Here is a 25,840-nt window from a genome sequence, read left to right as displayed (position 1 = left end):
TTCAAACTAGGCTTCTATAAACGTTTATATGTAAAAAAAAAATTGTCATTCATCCATTTTCAAGAAGGAGATTATGGCATCCTTTGATTCGGCGTTAATAAGTCGTGTATGTAATAAGTTGTTACAGTAACTTTGCGTAATAAGCTCACATAAAAAATTATGATCAAACACACATTTGCGTTTAAACTTAATTTTTTCTCTACCTCCCTCCTTAACGTTTTTCTCTCTCATTATTTTAAAATATTTTTTTATTCATTCTCTTTCATCTATTTCATTATTTTCTAATTACTTTATTAATTCTCTTTCATTTATTTAATCTCTTTCTAATAATTTTATTTATTCTTTTTCATATATTTTATATATTTATAATATTTTTATATATTTATATAAAATTATTATAATAAAAAAATATATATTTAATATATTTTTATTTATAATATATGTATCTTAATATATAAAATAATTAAGCAAAATATGAAATATAAATAAATTGTAAATTTTTTATTTATAATTATAGTTTCAAAAATCAACCTAGACTTAATTAATTATCGAAAAGTACATGTTACAATTGAAATGAATCAAACGTGACCAAAATGAATGATAATACGAATATGGTGAGAGAGCTCGAAAATGAATTGATAATTGAAAGATTAGGTAGAAGAGAAAGTATTGAAAGGTGAAAAAAATATATAATAATAATAAATTATTTTTTTTATTAATATAATTTATTTTAAAATATATTAATTTTTAATTTAAGTCATTTATTAATATTTAAAATTATATATTAATTTTTTTATAAATATTAATATTTAAAATTAAATTAATAAATATATATAACATTATATATATAATATTAATTATTAAATAATATTATAAATATAAAAAATAAATAATTTGGACGTATAAACTGAATCAAACCTACCCAAGCTTAAATCATATTGAAATCATATTAAACTGAATCAAACTAGTCTATATGATTATTAACTATCAAGAGATGATATTTTGATTAAATTGATGGAGTGAATTTGAAATATATATAATTTAAAAGTTCAGTGAATAAATTATTTATATATTTTAGTATATATATAATATATATATATATATATATATTTAAAATAATTTATTAATTTATAATTTTTGAAAATTTATTAAAAATTATGTATATAATTTTTATTATATAATGTCAAAATTATAAAGTAATAAATATTTTTAAAATTATATATTTATATATAATATTTTTAAAATTATATATGTAAATATATATTTTAAAACTTTCAAAAATATTCAAATAAATATAATTAAATTCTTGAATACTATATTATTTAATTAAAATATAAAGATATTCAATAATAATAATAATACTAATAATAAGAGTAATAACAGGTACAACTTATAAGTTTGAAAGCTAATTGTAGTATTTTATTTTCTTTGATATTTCTCATTTATTGTGTATCATTTGTTTAATATTTCATGACATGTAATTTAATTATTTTATTTAGTTGTTTAATGACAAAATAGGGATATGTTTGAAAACATTTAAAATTGGAGTAAAGTTAAATCTTAATAGACAAATATAATTAAATTTGTTAATATTTATAATGATATGGGAAAGTTGTAAAAAGGAATTACATGACATCACGAATTTTCTTCCCAATCATTTTTTTTAATATATTTTAAAATATTATTTCATGTAAACTAATAGGCTTAAATTTTCAAATTTAACCTATTATAATTTCTGTATATGAATAATGAAAATTCATTTCCTTAAAGTAACTCTTCTAAATTAACAAATAAATTTATAATTCTCTCTTTATTAACTTAAGAATTTTAATATTTTTTAAATAATATCAATTTATTAAAATATTATTTCATTACCTCTCATCAATCATATTACTTCATTAATTAATGAAATATTAAAATATTTTTATTTTTTATTATTATTATATATTATTTATTACTTTTAAGTTTTTTATTGAAAAAATTGTTTTTTAAAATTTGTACTAAAATATTAAAATAATTCACAAATTATTTATATAAAGAAATATAGTCTCTTAGGCCTTGTTTGTAGTGTGTTATTTAAATAAATTATTTAAAAAATGATAATTGATGGTGATTTAAAAAAAAGTGAGTTTATTTTTATTAAAAAAACATAAAATATTTTAATATATAATAATAAAATGATTTTAATTTTATTTAAATAAAATATATTTTAATTAATAAATTGAATAATGTGATATATGAATGTAGAAGGAGAGGATGTTTAAATTAAATAAGATTAAAATATCAATAAATAAATAAATAAAGTACCTAGTTTTTAGGATTTTTTTCCTAAAAATTCATTAAGTATGTTAGTTAAGATTTTATTTTCCAAGTTTGTGGTATGTGATTAATAAAAATATCTGACTTTTTTTAAATTATAATAGGCATGTAAATCAACGTCCATAACTGAATGTCTATAATTCTATATTACCTAACTCCTTATTCAACTTAAGATGTTTTTTAATAAGAATTGAACTTGTGATATTTACTCTCTTAGGAGTCATTATTCTCCTTTTAACTAATTTAACGAGTTAAAATATTTTTATTTATTCACCATATAAAATCAATATTTCTTAGTACAATGAACTAATTGTCAACAAATAACGAGATTTCATGTTAAAAAAATAATTAAAGACACGGCTGACTTGTATTACAAGGTTAATAATAATTGTGTTATGGCAACCATTTCACATCATATGCCGAAAAAAGGCAAAATGGTTTTTGGAATGTAAAATTGGTTTTACTTTTATCAATGGATTGATCTAGTTATATGTTTGGTGGAGGTGTAATCTCCTTTTTTTTCTTCTTTTTTTTAGGATCAATTATAGGTATAGTGATTATGTGCACCTTCCATTAATTTTGTCCATGTTTCTTTTGTTATGGAATCATTTTTGGATGGAACACTTTCTTATAGAATTTAAAATATATATTAAACAGAAAAATTCAATTAATCTTAATCAACACAACAAAATTACTATATAAATTCTCATTCTCATTATAAATAAAATAAAATAAAATAAAATACTCATAAAAAATAATCCTAATACATACATTCGCCCATTCGATCATTTTTATTGGCTTTATTATATGTGCTCAATTTTAAACAAAATTTGCAATTACAAGATTTGAGTTATGAATTATAGGAAAAGTTGTTACAGGCTTGAAAAGATTTGGTGCTTCATCCATTATCATTATTTGATGAATAATTTAAAAATATTGGAATTGAAATATTGAAGATGTCTTAGTTGGACTTGTGTAGATGCTTAGAGAATGCTAAAGGGATGTATTTTTTCCTTTTAAAGTTTGGGCATTCATGTTTTTCCTTTCATCTTATTTTGGGCATGTTGAATGATCATTCTAGAACAAAAATGCATCCTCTATTGAACAATAAAAGCAATAAAATTTGACAAACATAAAAGGGTATCATATTTGAAATATATATTTATAAATTACCCTCAAATATAAAATCAGAATTTATTCTAATTGGGTGGTTCAAGTGTGGATTTTACATAAAGAGAATAATATAAAGTTAGGTTTCTTATGGGGTATACAAATATACATATAGTATAAGTATACCTATAATAAATTATAAAAGAGTTGTTTAGTGAATTAATATTTATATGAACATCATTATTTAAGTATAATTTATACTTTAAAAAGGATATAAGATAATACCTACTATTACCTAGTACAAGAAAGTATAAATTTTATATTCCTCTTTTATCATTTAAATTTATAAACTTATTCAAATTTTAATTTTTTTTTGTATTATATTTAAAATAATAATAATAAACTATAACTAAATATTAATTTATATTTAATTATATTTAATTTTCTAATTCAAATAATAATATTTATATAAAATAAATATACCATTATAATTTTAATATTATTTTATAAAATTATTATTATTATTTTATTTTATACAAACAATTAATATATAGAATAATGATTTGGGGGCCGAGGGTGGGGCTCAGATCATAAAGCGAATCTATGTGGCATTGCCACACTGGATTTTTTCAATTTAAAAAAATAAAATTAAATAGCTTTAATCTGTGACTTTTCGCCTGCCCTATATTGAATTAAATTGCTTCTCTCTCATTACTCTCTCTTCTTGCTCCCTCTGTATAAACCCTAGTCGAACCGTCAATCTAACCATTGTTTCTCTCTCATTACTCTCTCTTCTCTCTCCCTCTTGTGTAAACTCTAGTCGAGCCGTGAGGTATTTTTTGTCTTGCCGTGGAAGCGCTCAACTTTTTCCATCAATCTCTTATTGTCGACACTAGTTCTCCGTCTTGCCGTGGAAGACCCTCGTCTCCTAATATTTCCCCCACCTCGCCTCCTCTTGTATTCTTGCAGTACGTATTCTCCAATATGAAATCGCTTCTTGTTGTCTATTCTCTAAGATAAATGAATTCTCTTACCGATATCAACATCCCATCTACCGTCCCCCCTAATTCCGACATTTTTCTATTTGATGGAACCACTGTTGTAACGATTCTGAATGCACGAAGGAGGAAGACCATCCCTAAGACACGAAAGAGGAAGACCAACGATGTTGACAACCAAGATTTTGGAAGGTAAGTTATCTTTTGCGTGTTATATTTCGTAATAACTAATTATATTGAGCGTAAAATATAGTTATATGAAGCGTACTAAGTAGTTATATGAAGCGTAATTAGTAGTTATATGAAGCATAATAAGTGGTTGTATGGAGTATAATATGTAGTTGTATGGAGCATAATAGGTAGTTGTATGGAGCATAATAGATAGATATATGGATCGTAATAAATAGTTATATAGAGCGTTCACCTTTGTCATTTTTTCAGTTCGAAGTTGTCAAAAAGAAGATTGTCGAAAACAACGATTCCAAACATCCGCACTTCTCCTCAGGGCCTATGTAAACTCGTGAATGGACTGTCGGACCTCCAGAAGCAAGCTGTCAAGGACATCGGCTTCGGCTCTCTCCTTTCCTTACGTGTCTCCAAATATTTATGCTCAGTAAAGCTAAAAGAAACTAAATATAATGCTGAATTATGCTCCATAGTTTATTGTTTGTGGTATCATAGTCAGATCATTTATTTGAGATCTATATAATGAGGTAATCATCTCAATATAACGAAGCAACAAGTACAATATAACGAGTCAATGATCTCAATATAACGAAGCAATAAGTACAATATAACGAGTCAATTAGCTAAATATAATGAATACGTCAATATAACTAGACAATGAGCTCTATATAACGAGTCAATTATCTCAATATAACGCTGAAATAAGCTCAATATAACTGATATAACATAAACACATGATAACATAACTACAATAATGTGGTAAAAGAGAATTGAGTGGAGACTATTGTTTGTGGTATAGTAGTTGGATCATTGAATTGTTGCGCATATGTTGGTTCATCCCGCATTTTTTTCTATAACAAAATTTAACAAGACAATTAGCTAAATATATTACATCAATTTAACTAGGCAATGAGCTCTATATAACGAGTAAATGAGCTCAATATAACAAAGCAACTAACACAATATAACGAGTCAATGAGGTAAAACTAACCTTTGTTGAATGTTTGGACATGTTAATTACTTTTTCTACGGCAGATAATTTCAGTTTTGTTAGTAGCCTACCTCGAGCCCTCACTCTAACCGGAGAGTGAATCACTTTCTCGGTTGGAGGAGTAGTTGCTGGTGTGGAACTTGTAGATGATCCATGTAGCTGAACAATAACAGATTTAAATTAAATTAGAAGATTGTGAACAATAATATAACCGTGTATTGAGCTTAATATATCTCTGTATTTAGATAAATATAAAGGTGTAATGAGCTCAATATAAATGTGTATATATTTGTGTATTGAGTTCAATATAAAGGTGTATTGAGCTCAATATAACCGTGTATTTAAATCAATATATATGTGTATTGAGCTAAATATAATCATGTATTTAGAACAATATATCTGTGTATTGAGCTCAATATATCCGTGTATTGAGCTCAATATATTCGTGTATTGAGATCAATATAAAGATGTATTGAGCTCAATATAACAATGTCAATATAAAGTTGTATTGATCTAAAGATAAAGTGAGGACAACGATTAAAGATAACGATGAAAAAACACAATATCAAAACATAATAGTCATATGGAGTTACCCGAACAATGTCAATATAAAGTTGTATTGATCTGAAGATAAAGTGAGGATAACGATTAAAGATAACGATGAAAAAACACAGTATCAAAACATAGTAGTCATATGGAGTTACCCGACCACCGTCGATATGGTTCTCTGGAGCAGCCACCGTCGAAATATATTTATATCGAGTTATATCCCGGCCACTGTCGATAAGGTTCTCCGAAAGAACCGAATCTATTCTAGGGTTTACAAAAAATTGGTTGTCTGGGAGAGGATAGAGAAAAGAGAAGATACGACCTGACAAGAGAGAAAAGAGAGAAAGTGGTTCCGTACGTTTACATTTCTTTTTTATATTTTTTTTTACAGCCTGGCAATGCACACATGGCAGCCACGGAGGATTCGTTGTATGGTCGGAGGCCCAACATCGGCCTCCCTATCACTGCTCTAATATATATATATTAAAATATACAACTATTTATAATAGTACAAAATTTTAAATATAATTTTTAAATATTAATTAATATATATAAGTTTAATTTATATAACTATATAAGCTAAATTATAAGAAATTATATATAAAATAATATAAATTGTATAATAGTATTATTTATTTTAAATAAATTTATATGATAATTAAATATTATTTTTTATTAATTTTAATATAATTAATAATTAAAATTATCTTTAATATAAATATTAAAATAATAAATAAAATAAATTATATAAATATAAAGGTAAAATGATTACATTTCTTACTACTTTCTTATACCACCAACCAAACACAAAATAATAAAATCTATATAATTTATACATATTTTATATTTTCATCCAAACACTAATAACTTATATAATTTATACATCAAAATATCTCCTTATAATTTATACTCTTTACAACTTATACCTATATAATTAGTACGATTTACCAAACAATATCAAATGTGTGTTTGGTAAACTTGGAATTGGTATTGAAATTGGATCCAATTTCAATTCTTAAGTTTGATAAACATTTTAATATTAAGAATAAGAATTATAATTCAATGAAATTTAATAGAGTGTAATTTTATAGTTCTTAATTCCATTCTTTTTAAGTCGGAATTATAATTCTAAATTTTATTTTATTTTATGTTTTTTCAAACAAAATAACTTATTATTTTATCATTTAAAATAAAATAAAAGTTTTCAAACGATAATTATTTTTAAATGTAGAATGTCAAAATATCGAACCAATGTCTTTTTTTAGTAAGTTAACATTTTGAACATTTTGAACCGAATATTTTTGAATTTAGAAAGTTAAAATGTCGAACTGATATATTTGTTTTTTAAATCTATGAAGTTAACATATTGAACCGAAAGTAAAAATTGAAACTTAAAAAATCTCTTAACACTTGAATTATCATAATTGGTTATGTTAAATTAATATTTTAATAGATAATATATATTAAAATTATTTTTATTATATTTTTTTTCAAACATAAAAATTGAGATTGAATTACAATTTTATAGTTTTTTCAAATGATAATTCAATGTCAATTCTCATTAAATTAAAATTAGAATTTTAATTTGAATTCTAATTCCACTCATCCAAACATAAAAATATAAGTTTAATTTATTTATTTTTTAAGTTAAAAAAATAGTATGATACTCTAAATAATGATCTCACATTTCAACTATAAATATTATTTTTTAAGTATTGACTTTTTTAACAATACTATGATACTTAAGCTAATATGATAAGTTATAATTATGGTATAATTATTTTCATTGTCATCTTTTATAAAAAAAAATTCATTTCTTCGTATCAATTTTCTTTTAATCTTTGTGTAGGCGGATAGTTTAGTTTGGTTCTATTATAATATTAACTAGGAAGATCCCCGTGCGATGCACACGGATAAAAATATATTGTTACAACGTTTCGCGTTCATCAAATTTGGTGTTGAGTTAAAAATAAAAAGTGTTATTAGTCTAGTTGGTAAAAAAATTGTACTTTTTTTTGTTAGGTTGCAATTTCAAAACATACTAACATTTTTTATTTTATTTTTAACTGTTTTAAGTTTATGGGCGGGTCAACCCAGAATCCGACCCAAGTATCCAATTTACTCTCACATATACATAAATTAGTTAGTTAAAAAGTTGAACTTATATTGTTACAACGTCCTGCATTCATCAAATTTGGTGTTGAAATAAAAATATAAAGTGTTATTAACTTAGTTGGTTAAAGAGTTGTATTTATTTTGTTAGGGTGTGAGTTCGAAACATACCTATAGCATTTTTTATTTTATTTTTAACCGTTTTAAGTTTATGAGCAGGTCAACCCAGAATCCGACCCAAGTATTCATTTACTCTCACATATATATCCAAATTAACCACCGCTCTCGACCCGGCAATCCGAACACTTTCAAAATTAAACATCATTATTTATATATATATATATATATATATATATATATATATATATATATATATATATATATATATATATATATATATATATATATTAGTATGACTTAAGTTATTTAATGTTAAATCAAAATTTAATTGGACAAGTTAAAAAATATAAAAATTAAAATTATGGATCAAATTTTGTCTTCTATTTATCTTACCAAAAATTCATCTAGAGTAGTCCCATCAATTTTCTAAAACTTTTAGAAGCATGACGATTTGAACGATGCTTCACTTTGATTAATCGTAACTTATATTAAATTAGTTGGTTTTTCAACGAAATAATTCAAACTATCTAATAATTATTTAAAATTTCACTTATATACTTAAAGATGTAATTTGTATATATACAATATGCTCTTATTTGAATTTATTTATTTATATTATATTTCAAAATAAAATATTCTTAATATTTTAAATTTTATAAAAATATATTTTTTTAAATTATTTGATAAAAATATTTGTGTAAAGTTATTATCACCAAGATAAACTAAGCATATTTAGTAAAAAGAAAAACAAAACTAATAAAAATTAGAATTCTTATTTTACATTATCATGTAGTCTGTGCATTTACACGAGTAATGATATAAAAGTTGTGGAAAAAAAATTACGGTAAAAATATAATAATATTTTTAAATTTATTTTTAACCATTTTAAGTTTATGAGCGATCAACTCACAATCCGATCCAAATATCCATTTATTCTCACATATATATCCAAATTAATCACAGCTATTGACCCGTCAATTCGAACACTTTGAAAATTAAGCATCATTATATATAGATTACTTAGTTAAAAAAATTAAACTTATATTGTTCAAATGTTCTGTGTTCATCAAATTTGGTGTTGAATTTAAAATATAAATATAAAATCTTTTTAGTCTAATCGGTTGTGTTGTACTTGTTTTTGTTATGTTGCAAGTTCAAAACATACCTATAGCATTTTTTATTTTATTTTTGACCGTTTTAAGCTTCCAAGTATTTATTTACTCTCACATATATATATTCAAATTAAGCACATCTCTCGACCCGACAATCCGAACACTTTGAAAATTAAGCAACATTATATATATGAGAAATGATAAACCCAACGAAAGTTCAGCGAAAGCAAGACCATGAATCTACGTGGCAAGACGTGGGTAGAAGAGAGAGAAAAAAATTAAAAAATAAAAATAATATTAAAAAACGTTTCAGTTCCCAGTTCCCCCTCTTTCTTCTTTTCATTTTTCATTTTCGGCGATCGTTCTCTTTCTTCTTTAGCGATTTGGCTCTCCGGCATCCGTGACTTCTTCTCTTTTCTTCATCGTCATCCGATCAAAAATGATAAGTTTTGAAACTCTCTTTCGTGTATCTTCACTTCATTTAGGGTAGGTCCAAGTTCATACTACTCTTCTTTTCAGGCTGGTGTTGGTCCAGGTACATCGTCCGTCAAGACTCCAAAGACTCCAAGGTAAATCTTATCTTTTTAGATATGAATCTATTTAATATAAATGATTTTGAACTCCATGCAAACCCTAGAAATGTATACAATTCGTAGTTTAGGGTTTATGTTTTAACGTAAAAACATTTTTGATATCCATATATTTTGTGCCTAAAGGTGTAATTGGTTGCATATTGTGTCCTGAAACCACGATTTCGGGACAAGAAACCACCCATTTCGGGACGAGAATCATTTGAAAAGAAGAAATTATGGTTTCGGGACCTAAAAGGGTGGTTTTAGGACCCGAAATGATGTTTTCGGGACACAATATGATGGTTTTTTGTCCCAAAATGTTGGTTTCTTGTCCCGAAATGTTGGTTTCAGGACCCAAAAGGGTGGTTTCAGGACACGATATGATGGTTTTGGGACACCATATGATGGTTTTGGGATACCATATAATGGTTTCGGGACACTATATAATGGTTTCGGGGTGGTTTTGGGACCCAAAGGGTGGTTTCAGGACCCAAAAGGGTGGTTTCGGGACCCGAAATGATGGTTTTGGAACCTAAAATGATGGTTTCGGGACACAATAAGATGGTTTCGAGACCTGAAAGGATGGTTTCTTGTCCTGAAAGGATGGTTTCGAGACACAATAAGATGGTTTCGAGACCTAAAAGGGTTTCTTGTCCTGAAAGGATGGTTTCGGGACACAATATGATGGTTTCGGGACCTGAAAGGATGGTTTCTTGTCCCGAAATAGTTCATTTATTTGCTTATCTGCTTTATTATTCATTTATTTGCTTATCTGCTTCATTCTTCATTATTTGTTTATCTACTTCATTCTTCATGGTTTTTAAATGCTTATATTTTGTTTTTGTAGAGCAAATAAACGTAAAAGGAATGTCGCCCAAGAAACCAAAGCAGCCCCCCACAACTTATTTTTAATGAGGACCTCGTCTTTTGGTCTTTTCAATCTTCTTCAACTGTTGTCTAATGAATAAAAGGAGGTTGTAAAGTCAATAAGCTTTGGCTCTCTTCTATCACTATCACTTTCAAAATGCCTCAGCGCGATCTCTCGTTATCTCGTCAAACGTTTTGAACCTAGTAATTGTGCATTCATCCTAGAGAGTAGCGAGGAGGTAAAAATCGAAGAAAAGGATATTCAAATGATATTGGGTCTTCCCAGGGGGGAACTGGACATTGTAGAATATGAGCATAACGAGACCGATGACAAGTTGAAGGCCTTTAGGACTCGATGGGGTAACCCTATTAATGACACTCCTATAGTGACCAAAATGCCTAAGAAAATCATGGAGAACAAAGCAGCTGACAACAACTTTAAGATAGAGGTCGTATTATTTGTTGTCAGTTGTTTTCTCTGGTGTGATCACTTGGGTCAACTAACCAGGTATATCTCAAAACTTACATATATATATGGTATATGCATTGTTAAAAATCCTCAAATCTGTTTTATTCACTTGCAGGTTTAGAATTCTGAAATATATTTCAGATGTTGATAATATCAAAAAGTTTAATTGGTGCAAATTTGTACTTGAAGGATTAGTTCAATCATGCGCAAAAGTGAAGGCGAATGAAAAACGACATTTCCAAGGACCACATACGTTCCTTATTATAAGTTATCACTAATTTATTTATGTGGCTGCAAATGTAAATGGTTTTAACATATGTATGCTTTCAGGTGTGCTACGTGTATAGGGTTAGCAACCCTAAACTGGGAGTTGATGAGCGTCGATTTTCTATATTGTCGTGTTGGAATGACACGAAGTTGAAGCTTATGTTGGATTTAGAGTCTGAAAATGGAGGATTCGGACGTGGAAGCGATGTTGGACGCATTCCACTACCACCTCTTCAAAACGAGGAGACAGATAGGGATGAGGGGGAGTACAATGATGTAGATATGGCAGATAGGGATGGGGTGGAGAACGAGGATGCATATATGGATGAGGGAAAACGAGGAGGCATATAGGAATGGGGGGTGAACGAGGAGGAATATAGGGATGGGGGCAAACAAGGATGCATATGGGGGTTCTTGAGCCTCAGAAGGCAACGCCTAAGAATGCAACACCTAAGAATTCAGCGCCTATTAATGCACCACCTCTGAACACAAGAACATCTATTAATGCACCACCTCTGAACACAACAGCACTTCGGAACGCATCAGCATCTGGGAATGCACCACGTGCGAATTTTACAGAGAATTTGTTTTGCATTTCTCAATGTACAATGATGATTGACAAAGCCACCAAAAATTTGTCATATTTAAGTGGCGGCTAGAATACAACGCCATTGTATGACAACGCCATCCACATCTTATACACAACCATGGACAATGATAAACGTTTTAGGGATGCCATGCACAAATACTTCAAAGATTGAATACCCACGGCAGAAAATGAAGACGTAAATACAAATGAAAAAACATTTGAAGTGAGCGTACCCGAAGTGAGGGTAACCAAAAGGTGGAGTACCCGATGTGGAAAATCGTTTACAAATGGTGGTTTGTGTTGTACAACTAGAAATGGTAGCTAAAGAAAAATCCAGAAGAAAAAATCTCATACGGAATGCGAAAATTCTTGCACATCTTCAATCTCCATATATGACGAAGAACAAGCAAAGAAATCAACCTTACTTTGAGTGTGCCCAAATAGATTACCGGGATGAAATCATTTTGGGGTTCATTTATGCAAATGAAGATGATGAGAATGCGAGGTAATTACTGATGTTTATATATCTTAGTTAGTTTAAGGGTGGTTTCAGGACCCGAAAGGGTGGTTTCGGGACCTAAAAGGGTGGTTTCAAGACCCAAAAGGGTGGTTTCGGAACCCGAAAGAGTGGTTTCAGGACCCTAAATGGGTGTTAATCATCCCTAAATGATGGTTTTTATTTGTTTTTCTTCATTATGTGGTTTCAAGTAGGAATTGTTGTATGAAACCGAGCATACCAATATCAACATAGGACATTTTCAATCAATGAAAAATGGATGTCATGTTGAAAGTGGCATTATTGATGCATGGGCACACGTTACGTGTAATAATAGTCAAAAATGTTCCTAGGGGAAAATTTGTTTTTCGACAATGGTTTTTGTAAGTCACTATATCTTTCATTTTTGTTTAAACTAATGGTCTAATTGTGATGTTGATTTCATTTGCAGGGCTTTTATACAGATCCAGAACTTTTTAATGACCAAGTTATTGAAGAAATTAGAATATTCCTAATAACATCCGAAGACATGAAAAATGCTAATCTTGTAAGTCTAATTTTTTAATATCATCTAAATCTTGCTCATATATATCATCTGAATCTTTGTCATATTTTTGCAGATATTTTTCCTAATTTTATACGAAAGTCACTATTATGTTGTTTGCATTAATATGCAAAAGAGAGTAATCGAAATCATCGACAACCTCTCACTGCCCAAAAAAATGCCATGGAAAAATAAATATGTCACAACTCGGAAACTAGTAATGTTGAAGTGTTTGTATGAACGTGTTTGTATGTTAAAGTGTTTTCAAATATCTGTTTATTAACTTCATTGGTAAAACAGATAGAAACATTCGTGAAGTTCTTCAAAATCATCGACCTGAACATCGCAACCAAAATTGCTAAATTCCCGCTCAAAATTTTGAAATTATCTTGACAAGACAGTTCAAATACAACAGATTGCGCAATATACTGTATGAGACATATTCAAACTTATTTGGGCGATGCAAAGTGGGATTGTGGTATAACCATAACAAATGTAAGTTACATATTTCACATTTTGATTGTTTTAAAATTCTTTAATAACTGTTGAATTATTATTTTTGTTGTAGGCAAGGGGAATCATTGAAACTTTACGAGTAAAGTTATGTGCATTCATCGTTAGGTCAACTTTAAACAAAAATTTGAACAATATCTTTAAGAGATATTTAGAAATTTTAAAAGAAGATTGTCCTAAAATGTATAGGTTGTATTCAAATAAGTAGTACATTGTGGATTTTCTAGTCTGCAATTATATTCGATTTACTAGTCTTCAATTATATTCGATTTACTAGTCTTATATTATATTCGATTTACTAGTCTTCAATTATATTTGATTTATTAGTCTTCAATTATATTCGATTTACTACTCTTCAATTATATTCGATTTACTACTCTTCAATTATATTCGATTTACCATTTCAGGACAAGAAACCATCATTTCTTGTCCCAAAATCATCATTTTTGGACTTGAAATCACCATATTGTGTCCTGAAACCATCATTTTGGGACCTGAAACCATCTTATTTGTATCCCGAAACCATCATTTCAGGACCCGAAACCAACCTTTCGGAACCCGAAACCATCATATTGTGTCACGAAACCATCATATTGTGTCATGAAATCATCATTTCTTGTCCCAAAACCACCATTTCGAAATCCGAAACCATCAAAGTGTGTCCCGAAACCATCATTTCGGGACAAGAAACCATCATTTCTCTTGAAACCACCCTTTTGAAACAAGAAATCATCATTTCTTGTCTTGAAACCACCATTTATTATCCCGAAACCATCATATTATGTCCTAAAACCATCATATTGTGTCCCGAAACTATCATATTGGGTCCCGAAATCATCATATTGTATCTCAAAACCATCATTTCTTGTCCCGAAACCACCATTTTGGGATCCGAAACTATCATGTGTGTCCCGAAACTATCATTTATTGTCCTAAAACTATCATTTCAGAATAAACAACCATCAATTTTTATCCTAAAACCACCTTTTCGGGACAAGAAACCATCATTTCTTGTCTTGAAACCATCATATTGTGTCCCGAAACCATCATTTCGGGACAAGAAACTATCATTTCTTGTCCCGATTTCTTGTCCCAAAACCACCCTTTCAGGTCCCGAAACCACCATTTTGGGACCCAAAACAATCATATTGTGTCCCAAAATCATCATTTCTTGTCCCGAAACTAATATAAGTAAAAAATATTCATTATGAAAATGCATTCATTATGACAAAAACTTAAAATTATTCAAAGTCACAACATGATCATATAAGTACTATCTTCGTTGAATGTTATCCCCACACGCATTATCTTCGACATATATTTGAGAGGACAAAAGTGATGTGAATGATAATTGTGTCGAAAGTGGATCATTCCATTGTTGTTGTGTTGAATCCAACACTATAGATGTTGTAGCCATATTTCTCTTCTTTGATCTCGACGACTTCTTGGGGATTTTCTCAATTAAAGATTGTTTCCTCTTTATTGGTGGTCGTCCTCGACTTCTAACTTTGTTAGGAGAGTGTATCAAAATGGATGTAGCGGGAGATGGAGATGGAGATGCATATGTGCTTTTGTCTTTAGATGCTTCTGTGCTTCCATGATTAAGTGACATTAACTGTTTCATCAAGTCTTTTATTCTGTTCATCCAAAAAGAACAATTGTCTTCAGATTTTACTCCAGCTTGTTGAACCTCTTGTGTCAATCGAGTTAGACTATTATGGCGTTTTTTTCTTCCATAGACATATCTGAATCATAAATGTTTGTGATATTTTGATACCCACGCTTAATATTTTAACGCCACCTGTCCATTATATAATATATTGGTACCTCATTCACCATCATTTTTTTCAATACAACCATGCTATGCCTACACAAAATACCTCTGAACTCAAACAATTGACATTGACATTTAACATTGCAGTCAATTTCAGTATAATGCACTTTGTAAGAAACATCTCTTACATTTTCTCCATTAACTCCCAAAATGATTTCCTCAACTCTAAATATATAAGTTGTCCATTCCTCTTCAATGACTGAGATGTCGCACAACATCAACCCTCTAACTTCTTCTTGAATCAATCTAAATATATCTGGAGTGTAGAAGGTTTGGTATTGCCTTTCGAATGCAAATCCATTGAAAGTTGATATCAAAGAATTAAACAATTTGAAATCCAATTTCTTTTCTCTCTCGATATTTCTCAACAGAGCCCTATCATATTGCTTGACGAATTGTTTGAGGGATGTTTTAGACTGTACGTAGTCATTAAAGAAGGCGTTCATATTTTCACTCCGTTGAGATGTTGACATCACGGCCTAAAATTGTCCTTTCACAAAAACAAGTATCCATTTAGATCTTTCCAAAAATAAAGATTTCAACCAGACATTATCTTCGAGCTGATAATCTTCTATTAGTCTAATCCAATCCTCTTCGCATTGTTGAATATTTAAAGAGTTGTATACTATGTTTTTCAGTCTCTTCTTTATTAGATGGTATTCAGTATGACTTCCAAGTTTTATAGGAAGTTTCTTCATTATATTCCACAAACAAAATCGATGATGAGTTTTAGGAAATACATTCTCAATTGCAATCGCCATGGATCGACATTGGTCTGTGATTATGGCATTTGGAGGTCGATCATCCATACATTCCAACCAAGTTCTAAACAACCAAGTGAAAGAATTTGAATCTTCACTTGACAATAAGCCACATCCAAGTAAAATGGATTGACCATGATGATTAACCCCAACAAACGGAGCGAATGGCATGTCATAGCGATTTTTCAAATAGGTTGTATCGAAAGAGATAACATCGTGAAAATCTTCAAAGGCAGCTCTGCACCTACCATCTGCCCACAATACGTTTTTAATTCGTGATTCCTCGTCCAGATCAATAAGGTAGAAGAAGTTTGAGTTCTTGGTTTACATTCTTAAAAAATAATTAGTGAGTGCTTCAGCATCCCCACTCCCTAACCTCAACCTTCGTGCTTCTGTAACGTAATTTCTACATGTTCTCTTATCGAAAGACATGTTTTCATACCCTCCAGCTCCACTACAAGGGATTGAAATGTTTTGGCCACAATTATTCTAGCTTCATTATTTGTATCAAATCTTTTCTTTACATTTCCGTCTATTACTTTATAGGATCTAACATGGCGTATCCTCTTAGGGCTTAATGTATGGTTGTGCTCAAGACAACTACTTGTTATCACATATTTCCCTTCATTCCGAACAACATTAATCTTTGCTTTACAATTTGTCTTCGTTATTGGTCTAGGCTGATGAAACTTATTTTTGGCATTCGATTCTTTCATAAAACTCTTGACACAACCAATGCTGAAGTATTTCCTCTTATCAACTACATTTTTGCTCCCTAATTTGGTAATGCCGAATCTAGTTATGTGGAAATATGATGTGTAGAATTTAATAAGTTGTTCTTTAGAGGAAAATGTCATTCCAACACTGGGAATGTCACTACAAAAAAATAAGTGTAATCGTAAGAAATACATCCTGAAACCACCTTTTCGGGTCTTGAAACCACCCTTTCGGGTCCTGAAACCACCCTTTCAGGTCCCAAAACGACCATCTTGGGTTCCGAAACCAGCATTTTTCTGTCCATAAACCACCTTTTGGGTCCTGAAACCATCCTTTCGGGTCCTGAAACGACCCTCTTGGGTCCTAAAACCAGCATTTTTTTGTCCAAAACCACCCTTTCAGGTCTTGAAACCATCCTTTCGGGTCCTGAAACGACCCTTTTAGGTCCCGAAACCAGCATATTTTGGTCTAGAAACCACCCTTTTAGGTCCCGAAACTAGGGGTGGGTCGGTACAATATACCTTAATCTTTTATCCATACCTTAATCTTTTATTCATACCTTATATCTTACCTAAAATTTCGGTATGCAAAAAATGCATACATTTACCTTACCTTGATTTCGGAATACCTTGATTTCGATATACCTTAATTTCGGTATACAAAAAATTCATACATTTACCTTACCTTGATTTCGGCATATCTTAATTTCGATACAGTATCGTTATTATACCTTTTGATACCTAAAAAATATATTAACTTAAAAAAAGAAATCTCATCGGTAAGGTAAAAATTGCATATAATGAATAATATTTCAGTATAATTATATTATGATATTATTCATAAATTTTATTTCTATAATTAAATTAATATCAAATTTATTTAATTATTTCCTTGTAAGTATAATATATATATATATATATATTTTAACTTATAAATACTATTTCGATATTTCGGTATATCTCGATATACCAAAATTTTAAAAATCTCATACCTTTACCGTACCAATAATTTTGGTATCAGTATCATATCTTACATTTTTTTGGTATACCTTAAAAATCGATATTTTCGATATATTGCGATACGGTATTTTCGATATATCTTTAATATCGGTATTTTTTCCACCCCTACTCAAAACCATCATTTCTTGTCCCGAAACTATTCTTTTAGGTCCTGAAATGATGGTTTCAGGACTTGAAATGATGGTTTCGGGACCTGAAAGGATGGTTTCGGGACCTGAAAGGATGGTTTCAGGACCTAAAATAATGGTTTCGGGACATTTTGAGACATTAAATTATACATTTTTTATACCAACAATTGGGTACCTTTCGGGTTCAACAATGGTGGATTTGTTCAGGTTTAGTGCTTCATCTACTGTGTTGTTCAAGTTCGGTGCTTCAGCAGTGTTGGTTTCCTGAAAGCTCAAACAATTCGTCATCATACAAAAACGAATTGAAATAAATCCCTAAACCCTAAATAACTAGATCTGTAAAAACTAAATAACTAGATCTGTAAAAACAATACCATAGGGTTTCGCCGGAGAGGTTTTAGGGAGAAAAATAAATGACGCCGTAGAAGTTTCAGAGAGAGAAATAAATGAAGCCGGAGAAGTTTCAGAAAGAAATAAATGAAGCCGGAAATAAATGAAGCCGGATTGGTGAATATATTTTTTAATTTTTTTTCTCTCTCCTATCCGCGTGGCAATGGCACGTAGGATTCGTGGTCTTGCTTTTGCTGAAGTTTCGTTGGGTTTATCATTTTTCTCTATATATATATAACCGTTTTAAATTTATGGGCGGGTCAACCCATAATCCGACACAAATATCTATTTAGTTTCACATATATATTCAAATTAACCAAAGTTCTCGACCTAGTAATCCATACACTTTAAAATTAAACATTATATATATATATATATATATATATATATATATATATATATATATATATTAGGTTAAATAAATTAAATTCAACTTTAAAGATAATCAACTCTCTTTTTTTCTGCCAAGTTTTCTGCCAAGTTTTGTAGGTTAAAAGTCAAATATAAAATATAACTTCTTTTTAAATATATATATATATATATATATATATATATATATATATATATATATATATATATATATATATATATATATATATATATATATATATATATATATTTGGTAGACTCTAAAACAATATCATTTTTATGTAATTTCTTTTGATTAGTGTATCTATTTTAGGTTGATATATGTTTTTTTTATCATTACCTAATAAAAAAACCTCAATAACTAATTAGATAAACTATTAACACATTTTCACATTTATTATAATAAGTCGTACAAATTTATTAAAAAACATAAAATAAATAAAATAAAACTTAAATTGCACTCACATCACACAAAAACTATAGTGTTCAACAATGAATGTGTGGATCATATTAATTTTTTCTCCAAAATAAATCTTAAATATTTTTAAAAGAAAATTATTTATTAAACCTTTATTCCATTTAGAATCAAATATTATACCTCTCATAGTATCGGATTCACAATGTTTGTTTTATTTTATTAATATTATTTTTTTAATAGCAGAAAGGTATCATCTTTTTTAATTTAATTCATTATTTATTTTTTTATTCTAAAAAAATGTAAAATTCAAGATCATTTATCCATTTTATCCATAATGTTTTATTTATTTTTTTAACCTCACTCAAATTTTTTTTAAACCCATCTCAAATTGTTTAGGGTAAATTTTATAAAATAATTATCCAATATATTATTGGTTTGACTTGTACTTATATTTAGAAATTGTAGTTTTAGTTTTTCTACAATATTTTATTTTAAAAAAGAAATAAAAAATAACAAAAAGAAGTGATAAAATATTGGAATTGAGTGAACGATCGTCCATTTATTGCCGCAAATATCATTTTAATATATACCTCAAGCTATCGAATTTTTCCTTTCCGTCATACTTTTTTTTTCCTTTTGACATTGATAATTGATTAAAATATATATAAAAAGTCATATCCCTGATCTTTAAATAAGACAGATATTTGTACAATGAAAAAAATGTAATATGATGTTTTTTTTAATTATACAAGAAAGGTTAGAAAGATAATTTAGAAGAGAAAATAAGAATAATAATTTAACCATTTAAAATTTTAAATAATTTTTTTTAACACATAATTATTTATTCTTGCTTATTCTTCCAAACAATCCACAATAACTTTAATTATTTTTCCTACAATATAAATTGCGAGACCTCTAAAAAAATTTGAATTTCTTAGCAAAAAAAATATTTAGAATTTAATTAAATTAAGGAGTTAATATTTGAATAATAAATATACATATATATATATATATATATATATATTATTGTTATATTATTTGCAAAAGTAACTTATAAAGTAAAAAAAAAATAGGTTACAACAAAGATTGAATAAGATAACATGAGAGAATGTAAAACAACCAAATTTGTAGCATTGTAATAATTTAAAGTGATTACAATATTATATATGATGAATTTAAATAAAAAAAAAAATAATCTTCTAGACAAAACCATAAACAATGTCTCTAATATTCTATCTTTTTCTTTCAAATTTACAATCAATAAAATATATAAAACTAAAACATATAATACAAAATAAAATAATCGGCAACTAAATTGGGAGACAAAATCGACAATAAATAACAGATTAATACAATAAACAACAAATTACATCAAATTCAGACAATAAGAACATATACAATTGAACAATAGACACACATTAAAAAAAAACATCAAAAAGCATAAAAAAAAAGACATAATTTTACTACCAAAAACAAACTAACCATTTTGCTCTCATCTATTTGAAAATTAAATGTTAAAACAAACAAAAAGAAAAGAAAAGAAAAATCAATTTTACAAAAATAAAACTTTACTCTAAAACAAATCTGAAACTATATGTGACTATAATATTTTAAAAGAACCTAGTAAAAGATAAAATAAAATAATCAAAAAAAAGTGTATACAATATTACATCATAAATAGAAAGCTAAATCTATGCATTAAAGAAACTCAAACCATAAATCTCAATAATATTCTACCAACAAGATTTATAATAATTAAACAAAAGTCCAACAAAACCCAAAAGCTCAATAAATAAAATAAAAAGTGAGAGCCATCATCATCCATTACACAAACACCTTAAAATTCAGGAATAATTATCTCACTTTAATTATGCGTTTACTATTTCTAACCAAGTAGAAGTATTGTATTAGGTTGGATGAGCTTTAAAAACAACTGTGGTGGTTTAAGAAAATTAGAATAACAAATAATGAATTAAATTGAAAATTTTAAAAAATTGGAGTGGTCATGTCATATTCAGTAAATTTCCTTTTCAAAAAAATATTTTTGTTCCGAGTTTCAGCTATTATATATCCGCTTCCTTTTCCTAACTCTAGATGTAAAATAAACATTCTCCTTGTAAAAATAAAATAATTCATTTTGTAATAAATTTTAAAGATATAGACACTTGAGTACAATGTGTTTTAGGAAATATACCCTCTATCTCATGTTTAAAAAACGGCCACATTTTCGGTAACCGACGCTAACGTGGTAACATGGAGTTTGACCTATTGATTCATTGAAAGAATTCACAGATGAAAAATTCTTCGTTGTCGAAAAAGAATATTGCAGTTTCGGAGATGAAAAAAAAGAACGTGACTGAAGATGAAGATCAAGCACAAAAAGAAACGTTGTCAAAAGCGTTAAGCGACACAAAATTCACCTTCTTCGGTGACTAGAAAAATTTAGTTTGTTAATGACAATGATTGATCTAAGCCTAAATTCTTCACCGAATATGTAAAAGAAAGATCAATTGATGTCGTCCGGCATCCGAATCTATGGGTTCATATATTATTTTTGAAATTCGAAAGAAAAAGTCATTATTGTTAAGTAAAATAAAAAAACTAAGAAATCAGCTTATTGGGAATCTGGTGAAAAAAAATACATAAAGAAAGAAGTTAAATTCAGAGCAAATATTTAATTGAATGGATTATGATAACATTTAAATATTTGAAGAGCAAATATTTATATACTTTAAAGGTTCATTTTATATATGAATTTACTATTCTTTTTCTAATTGAGAAGAAAATACAGGAAATCTAGCCTATTCGGGCACCCGTCATAAGATAGGATGACCCGGTATGGGTATCTGAAAAGACAAAACTGCCCCAGCGATCAAATAACATAAAGAAGAAAAACGCAGTCTTCTTCTTCTTCTCCGAGTGTAACCGATCGCAGATCGCCGGTCTTCAGAAATCCTATCAGTTTTCCGCCGCCGGCATCGTTTAAAGAACAAGAAGGTCAGTCGTCGCTTATCTTCCTACTTCTAGATTCAAATCTTCGTTTTTTGGATTAAGATCTTCTAACAATTGGTAATCGCCTTCTAATGTCTGATGTTGATTGCAATCTTTTGGTCTATAATTGATTTCAGTCCATGATCTGCCTGATTTAATAGTTCTTACTCTCAGTTTTTGTTTTTCTCAATCAATTTTATACCCTACTTTCTCGTAGATCTTAAAATAATCAATTTTGCATCTTCCGTTTTCTCTTCTGCTTATGGTTTGTCGTAGTATTGTTTGATCTCCACTGTAAAAATCTCATTTTTTTGATATCATAATTTTGGTGAATTGACTCAGCCAACAAATAATGAGATAGATTGTATGAGTGACTAATCAGCTAGGAACTTGTTCATTCTTCAGATACGTCTCTAGTTCATGGCCAATTCTTACTGATCTCTTGGCATTATGTTACAATTCATGTTAGGGCTGCAAGACTGAGACTCTCCCTGAGACCTGTTGTTGAGATTGAGACTCTAATTGGACAAGATCTGAGTAGTAACTAGAATCAACTAGAAGTTTAGGGAGTGATTGAGGGAAAAGAAGAATTGAAGGGGATTGATTGTCCATTTGATTCAATAAGAAGAAACAAATAAGTATACACTAAATTAGCCTATCTTTCTTCTTGAATCTCCTTCCAAACTACTTCCTCGTTTCTAGGTTTGAAACTGAAATCTCTTGCATTTTTCTCATTCCAGATTTCATTTTTATTATGTTACCATATTACCATTTACCTCATATAAGGGTCACTACATACCTGCGTCCCACACCAGGTTCTGAGAACACTTGGCTAATATGTTTGTTTAGCAGGGTCATCATATTTTTCTTATTTGAAATATGCTAATGTGCTTCCTAATCGAAACCATGTTTTACTAGAAGAGATAGACTTGGATAGGGAGAATTGAAGAACGGAATTGGATTGCCCATTTGATTCAATAAGGAGAAACAAATAAGTATACACCAAATTAGCCTATCTCTCTAGTAGGATTTGGATGGATTATATACTACCAAGTACCAACATAGGATCTGATTTGTCACTATAATCAGCAAGAAGTTTAGGGAGACACTGAAGAAATCGAGGGAAGAAGTGATAGACTCATATAGGGACAATCGAAGAACTGAAGTAGGCAGTTATAGATTCCCAAATCCATGTTATGATGCAGTTGTACACTTACTTTGATGTTTGATGAAACATGCATATTGTTTTGAAATGTGTCTGTATTCTTTTGATCTTGAATAATATGGGTATTGTTTTGTTACAGATGATTGATGATCAGGACTTGGGCTTCTTTGCCAATTTTCTCGGGATCTTTATATTTGTGCTCGTGATTGCTTACCATTACGTGATGGCTGATCCAAATTACGGAGGCAACTGAATATTCTCTACAGACGAGCAATGTGATGTCTTTCAAGCCCAAAAAATGTGACTTTTATCTGATGCTATTGTTAGACTCTTTTGATTATACTCTAATGGTGTTGCAGACTTCTTAGAGTCTTTTTGTAGTTTTATCTGGATAATCACCATACCTTGCTATTTAGTTCCATTTTGTCTTGTTTTAAATAACCCCTTAAACCATTTATCTTTAAATCTTTATATTTTTTCAAACTTATTTTTTTAGAAAAGAAAAGGGGGTTTTCTTTTTTAAAATAAAGCACATTTTTTTTGTTAAATAAATATTGATGCATGAGCATTATCATCATGGCCTAAGAGTGGTATTGAGATGCTCTTCTTTCTTGTGGGTCAAAATAGAGTTTTTGATAAATAGGAAAAAGGTGATTATACAAAAATAATGGTAAAATCACTTAAAAAATGTGCAATACCTGTTTGAGAAAGGAATCAAAATCTATGTTATATCCATTATTTTTCAGGGATTATAGTTCAATTGGTCATAAGTAATGAGAATCTAAATGTTCAATAGCATGACAAAATAGTGAAAATAAAATTATAATGGAAAAGATTTAAAAATTGAGTGACTCCAAATACAAAATCATTTGAGTTGCATAACGCAAATATAACAAACCAATAATGCGATGTCGCAAAAATCTCTATCAAATATTCTAAATACTTTTAAGCTATAATAAAATCTATTCTTATATGTGGGTTGGTAAAAAATACCGAATTTTTTTTATCAAATTAATGAGAAACTCGTAAAAATCAAGAGAGAATACATGTAAAAGAGTCTCCAACCGAAATATTCATCTATTTTGTTGTTAAAAAGTGAATGTACAGAAACTCGAGAAAATATCGTCGACACTAGGGTAAGGTAACCAATGCAACCACCTACCTAAGGCCCTCAATCTTTGTGCCCAACAAAAATATAAAAAAATATACTTTAACAAAATTTGAACCTAACCTTTTATAATGTATATATATCCTTTAACCAACTAAAATAGTTACGTTAAATATAAAATAAATTATTAATCTTTACATTATAACATATAAAAATAACAAGTTAAGTAAAAGAATAAGAACAATTTTTTTTATAGGCCTCCCAAACTTCGGTGTTGATCGGAGCTGGACCTGACCAAGCTAATTGGTAGGTATGAGCAGCAAACGACCCAACAAAAGTTGAGAGGACGAAAAATTCAATTCAATTAAACAAGATTTCGAATAAAATAAAATAGAATACTAACTCAAATTTGAGTGGTGAAAATAGAAGCGATAACTGACTCAATTACTAAAAAAAAAATCCAATTGTTTCGAATTTTCTATTTTTGAAATGAAATATTTACGGAATCTCCATGAAAAGGATCAAACCTTATTTCATGGTATTTCCATGAGGTTCCTCTTTCTTATTCTTAAGTAAGTCTCCGAGAGGTCATTGAGGTCTTGAAATTATATAATAATGAAAACAATAATCATAGTCAGTAGTCACCATTTTTATATCTGGTTTACTGGTAATAAGTTTTACTAAGTAGTATAAATTCGCTATTTTTTATTTTATTTTCTTATCCCAAAATTTGATATAAAAGATATATAAGTCATTCTTTTATACTAAATAAGTCATCAGTGAAAGAATGACTTTTTACTTTATTTCTTATACGGTGGAAAATAAATAATAAGTACAAAATTAAACAATCACCTCTTGATTTATATTATACTATGAAATAAAAAAAAAAAAATTAGAATAGCTTAAATTTAATATAAGACAATTTTTATAAAAAAATACTTCATATAAAAATTGAATTTTAGGATAAATACATCTATATTATTTTACAAAATTACTTAGACAACCAATACAATGTTATTATATATATATATATATATATAATTGACAGATAGTATTTTGTTTTTTTGTTAGATTTATGTGGAGGCCCGACATCGACTATTAAATATCTAATGGGCCTATACAACTT

General features: G+C 28.6%; 1 long non-coding RNA gene across 1 annotated transcript; it reads left to right on the top strand.

Annotated features, from left to right (window-relative positions):
• The first annotated feature begins 22,317 nt into the window (after positions 1–22,317).
• LOC124936362 lies at positions 22,318–24,086 on the top strand. The gene is made up of 2 exons (XR_007099121.1): positions 22,318–22,447; positions 23,746–24,086. It is a non-coding gene; the product is annotated as an uncharacterized LOC124936362 (long non-coding RNA).
• The last annotated feature ends 1,754 nt before the right edge of the window (positions 24,087–25,840 follow it).

The sequence above is a fragment of the Impatiens glandulifera genome, chromosome 4 (assembly GCF_907164915.1).
Source record: "Impatiens glandulifera chromosome 4, dImpGla2.1, whole genome shotgun sequence".
Lineage (NCBI taxonomy): Eukaryota > Viridiplantae > Streptophyta > Magnoliopsida > Ericales > Balsaminaceae > Impatiens > Impatiens glandulifera.
The sequence above is the reverse complement of the archived record's forward strand: the minus strand, read 5'-3'. Positions and strand labels throughout refer to the sequence as shown.